Source organism: Miniopterus natalensis, chromosome 5 (genome assembly GCF_054644295.1).
Source record: "Miniopterus natalensis isolate mMinNat1 chromosome 5, mMinNat1.hap1, whole genome shotgun sequence".
NCBI classification, from domain to species: Eukaryota; Metazoa; Chordata; class Mammalia; order Chiroptera; family Miniopteridae; genus Miniopterus; species Miniopterus natalensis.
The window spans coordinates 72474216-72480255 of NC_142085.1; positions in this window are offsets into that span (position 1 = coordinate 72474216).

A 6040-nucleotide genomic window follows, 5' to 3' on the forward strand; every position below is an offset into this window, starting at 1 on the left:
ACCCCTCTCCCTCGTCCCTAGAGAACCACTGATCTGATTTCTATCACTATACATTAGTTGTATTTCCTGGAATTTTATGTAAATAAAATCACATAGTATATACTCAGTTTTTCCTTTTTTCACTCAGCGTAAGTATTCTGTGATTCATCGATGTTATTAATGCCTGTATCAATAGTTCATTCCTTTTTATTCTTGGGTACCCCATTTATGGAGATACCACCATTTGTCTGTCATCCACCATTGCTTCTTGTTTGGGGCTATTACAAGTAAAGCTGCCGTGAACATATGTGCTAAAGTCTTTGTATAAATGTATGCTTTCATTTCTAGTAGAATGGCTGAATCACATGGTAGAAAGAGATTAAACTTTGAACATACTGCCAATGTTTTTCTAAAGTGGTGTTACCATTTTCATTCTGCCCCATTTTTTCTCTCCTCTACTTTGTGGATTCTGATTAAAGGTACATTAATCCTTTCTCCTCTGTCATTTATGTCTTTTACTGTCTCTTCTGTATTTTCTTTTTGCATTTGTTTCATTTCTAAAATACTTTTTAGACTTATCTTATGGTTAACCAATTCTCTTTCCAGCTGTGTTTACTCTGCTGGTGAAGCCATCAATAAAATTTTTATTTTGTTATTATGTTTCAGTTCTAGAAATTCCATCTTGTCGTTTTCATATCTGATATGTAGCTTTTTCCTACAGATATTTCAAATTTATATTTTATTTTAGTAAATAATAAGTATAGTTGTTTTATTACCTGCATGGTAACCTTCTGAATTCAAAGTATTTGCGGCTCTATTCTTCTGTTTGTTGTTTCTGTTGGTTCTTGCTCACGTTGTCTTCTTTCCTTATGTGCCTGTTTAAGTCTATATACATGCTGGTAGTAGTATTTGAAAACTTATTTGTAGGAATCATTTGAAACCTGATAGAAATCTACCTTCTTACAGAGGTCTGTGTTTCTTCTAGGCACCTAGGGACACTATCAATCTGAGATCATCTTGATATAAGTTCAATGCTTGAAGTTCCCTAGCCTACTGAGGGGATGGAAACAGCAATGAGAGAACTGGCTGATGTCAGGTATATTCTTACCCTCAGGATATAGGCCTTCTGTGTCCCACCTTAGTGTCAGGAGAATCTCCCATTTAACCTTCCACTTTGTGCAAGTGGGCTATTGCTGTACCCTTCACCTAGTGAAGTCATCAAAATCAAAGTTCCAACCCTCAGGATTGGCCAGTGTTCACAGAGCAAAAACATCTAATGCTCACCTACCTTTCTTGGTTCTTCTTGGCTCTTAATTTTGATCTTACAGTTTCTTATTCTCTTTTCAGCATTTGCTTTTAAGAATGGCTTTTAGATTTTTCTCCCAGCATTTTTAGTAGCTTCCAGTGAGAGCAATGGTCGATTACCAGATTCCGATGTCCAGTCCTAACTTCTCAAGTTCGATTAGTTCATGAATTTTTAGGCTTTTTTGCAAAGCAAATAAAAAGTTTATTAATTGTGTTAGTTAACTCTTCTATATCTACACTAATTTTTATTTGCTTTACCTATCAATTAAAGATTTATTAGAGATTTATTAGCATGTCTACTCTGATTTTGTCAATTTCTTATCATATATTAATTTTTGCTTTTATTTTCCTGATGTTAATATGGCTACCAGTGTTTATGGTTAGTATTTTCTGGAATCTTTTGCATTTTTTTAACTTTCATGTTTTCTGTTCTTTAAATATAAAAAAATCTTTTGGAGACAATATATTTTCTGTTTGTTTACTTTTTTTTTAATCTACCAAATTTATCTGTTTTTAAACTGGTGAACTCAATATATTTATACACAGAATATATTATTTCTGTTAAGTAACTTAAATTATTTTTAATCCATTATTATATTTCTTGGGGTTTAACATTGTGATAGCTGGCAAAAGAAGCATATTTAAAGGGTCAAGATTCATCTTCACAGAGCAGGTATAAAGAATGAATTGGAACTGAGAGCAATAGCTCAGTTACAGTACAGGCACTACATAGTTGCCCCAGCTCATCTCAAAATGCAATTCTCTATCAATCATTGTGGCTGCTGCACCTCTCATTTGGACCCATAAGAAAATGGAGGAAGGCAAAATGTAGACGTAGTTCCCCCAAGTAAGAGAGTAGACTACTCTTCCCAAAAGAAAAGTCCTGGGCTGACAAAACAGTAAGTGTTCCCTACACAGTTCTTTGGCTGCTCATTGCGCCCGCGCGCGCACACACACACACACACACACACACACAGAGTTTTCACCATTATCTAGAGTTTCTCTTAATATAGAGCAGCTATCATATATGCAATTGAAAATGTACTCAATCCTTACTCAGTAGGAGAAGAAACTCAACGTCACATCTAGCCCAAATTCAGGATCTCTGAGAGTAGTCAGTCTCAACCAGGTCCAGATATAGCTAAATGATGAATCATGAAAATTTCCCCAATGCACAAATATATAATAAAGTAGGGAGGGATGAGATAATAAAAACTAATAAGAAAGGGCAAAAAGGAGGCTGGATATGCAATGGTTGTGCGCATATGCCGTATCCAGCTGGACAAGAGTAATAAGGGTAAGAAGGACAACACTTCTCCAGCAGAGAAATGAGGTCTTTGATGAAAGTGTCAAGACTTTGTCTATTATCCTCAAAGACCCTGCCTTAGAGGAGCAGAGAGAAGAAATCTGGAGCTGCCCTGACAACCAAATTCACCTTTCTACACGTACAGAGACTGGGGCATTATCTTTGAGACAGCATATCAGTAGATGCCTTTTGCCAGGCTGGGGACTTCCAGCAATCCCTTAAATCTTACTTGGTTGCCAATTGATGTCATTTGGGGAAAATCCATTAGTTTGTTATCAGAAATCTCACTGAGACATGAGCTTTGAATATGGACTCTGCCCTTCTGGTTTCTATCTCTTGGAAACTGGCCTGGCAACTCTGCCAGTCTCCCTGGATCTTAGTTCACTATTTTTGCCATAGACTTTATCTGAGGGCAAACAGAGGGAACAGAATGGGGTCATAAAGCCAGGTTACGGCATCAGGCTCTGTGCCCTAAGCTGTACACCACTCCACTGGCATAATGACAAGGGGTCACTGCAGAAGATATTTGAGAAGACTCCTGAGAAACAAGGCCTTCCTCACTGTGCTGGGTTTTCACACTGCTAGTGCATTAACTCTACATGGGGCAGAAATTTCAATTGTTTAAATTGACAGAGTAGATGTCTGATCCCCATCAGTATTGGATAGCTAAACTCTGGCATAAAGGACTCCTAACAATTTTGTGCAAGTACCACCCCACTATTGCCTATCTCTTTTGTAAAGGCCATGCTGAACCAGTTTGTCTCTCTCATAGCACTAAGGGTGGCAGGCAGTAGCTAACATATTCCAATAGACTGATTTTTTTAAACCAAGTTCATAAAGCTAGAGCCTTAATGGGCATAACTATATGTGGTGAAGGGTCACTTTTTTTTTACTTACCAACCAAACACAAATGATTTCATAAATATGACTGTGTGCTTAGTTGTCACATTACTGTCCAATTATTAAAAGTTTCAAAATGCTCCTCTCAATTTCTATACCTATTTCATTGCTGATCGATAAAGTTTGCAGACTGGCTTTGGTCTATACATCACATTTTAAGTAGCACTGATCTAACTAATAAAGCTCACTATTTGGCCAGCCTATGTGTCAATTTCTGTATTAATTGAGGGTCATGGTTCAGAACATCACTGTATATTTTAACCTTACCTGACACCCAAATAATGGAACACATTATTAGTCCAGTAGGGCCCATGGCCTTTATTTCATTGTCTTCTTTTGTGAATTCCTTTGTCAGAGGAATGTGTATAGGCTACTATGATAGTGTATAAGCATTTACCAAGTCTACGGAGAGTGGTGCTTGCAGCAAAACCAATTCCAACTCCAAAATGAGGAGCTATTGTAGTGAGACAAATTGTTCACTGGTCTATGACAAAAGGGAGTCCAAAGTAATTGATGTGCTTGATATCAGGTATCTGCTGGTCCCCTGGAAGGAGGGTGCCTCATAAAGACCTTAAAATTGGGCCACTGTTGCTGTAAAATTGATTTTCAGCAGTAGCAGTAATCACCGGAACAGAGCCTTTCCCCTGCCATTTCTTGGTAAATCTGTCCATGCAACTGTACAGCTTACAACCTCTCATGTCCCCTAGCACTTGGAAGAAAATCCAAACTCCCTTCTATGGCCTACAGGGCACTGAATGTTCAAGACCTTCGCTTCATCTCCTGCTGCTCTCCTTACTCAGGATGCTCTGCCTATCAACCTACACTAACACTGGAGCACAGCAGCCTCTTAGCATATCCTGTTTCCTCTGTCTGGAACACTATTTACATCCCTCCCACTCCCATTCCTGTTAAACATTTTTTTTTAAAAAAAACACATCTTTATTGATTTCAGAGAGAAAAGGGAGGGAGGGGAGATAGAAACATCAATGATGAAAGTCATTGATCAGACGCCTCCTGCACGCCCCCTACTGGGGACGGAGCCGGCAACCCGGGCCTGTGCCCTCACTGGGGATCCAGCTGATCTCCGGCTCCTAGTGGATGCCCAGCCGCTGCCCACGCTGGGGGCTGCCACTCCTTTCAGGGAACTGCTGAAATGCCACCTCCTAAGAGTTGTCTCCCAACCACCACATACATAGACATTACTTCCTAATCCAGCCCCTCGTGCACTTTCTTCCCTCTACCTAACACAAGCTGTGATGATGTAATATTATTTGAAAAGTAACTTAGTACAGAAGTGAAACGAAGTAGAAATTCCATCATTCTATAGCGCTTTTAACCACTCGGATGTTTTCCTGAACACTCCGAGTGGGAAGCAAAAGGCCAAGAGGCACCGTGGAGACGCCCGAAATCACGAAAGGGCCAAGTGGTTCTTACGCCCAGGCCTCCCAGCAGTCGGCCCCGTCCCCCTTCGAAAGAAGAGATGATGCTTGTTCATCCACGATTCCCACAGTCACAGGCCAGGTGCCCGAGGGCCCGCGCGCGGCCTCTGAGGGAACGGGCGCTGCCCCCGGGCCTCCCCGGGCCGAGGCCTCTGCGCGCAGCCGAGCCGGGCAGAGCCGCGCCCGCGGGGAGTGGGCTGGGGGGGGCTGGGTTCCGAGTTGCCCGGGGCTGGGGGGGCCGTTACCCGAGTCTCGCTCCCGCCCCCCCCCCCCCCGCCCCGAGGGGTCCCGAGGGCGCCCACGGACCGCGGCGCGGCCGTTCAAACTGGCGAGGGTGCGCCCCTCGGGTTCCCCGGGCCGTTTCAGGGCTACTTGGGCGCAGAGCCCTGGAAGGGGTCCCCGTCCCAGGCGCCCAGCTTCCCGGTGAGCGCCCCCCCCCCCCCGCCCGGCCCAGCACCCGCCCCGCCGGCGGCCGCCCTTCCCAGCGCCGTCCTCGGCCCCGCAGCGCCTCCCGACCCCGGCGGCGTCCCGACCGCACGCCCGCATGAAGGACGGGCCTCGGCGAGACGGGAGACGGACGTGACCTGAGCCCCCTCTCCTCCATCTCTCGCCTCCCGTCCGTCCGTCCCCTCCCCGTCCGTCCGTCCCCTCCCCGTCCGCCCGTCACCTCAGCTCCCATCGCTCCACGTCAGGGCGAGGGTTGGATAGAACTCCTTAGGGAGAGCTTCTCCGCCACGACGTAAATGAACTCGGGTACTCTAACGGGAAGGGCGAAGTGGGACTCTTTCTCGACAGAAACGTCTTAGGAAATCAACTTAGTGGTTCAGGTCTAGCTTTGCTGATTATGTTAAATGGTGGACCTATTCTATAAATTGAATGAGCTAACGAGAAAGCTCTAAGGTTTTGAGAAAATCTCAGTGCATTTATATTATACTTTACGCCAGAAATGACGTACTCGTGTTTGGGTGTCAGCTAAACATGCACAAGTCTTTTTAAGCGGCTCAAGCGAAAGTGTAGCCCAGCAGGACGGCCGCCCTCCCCTCCCCCCTCGCCCAGCTCGCGGGCAGAAGCCGCCCGACTGCACGACCAGGAAGGAGGAAGCAGAAGTAGG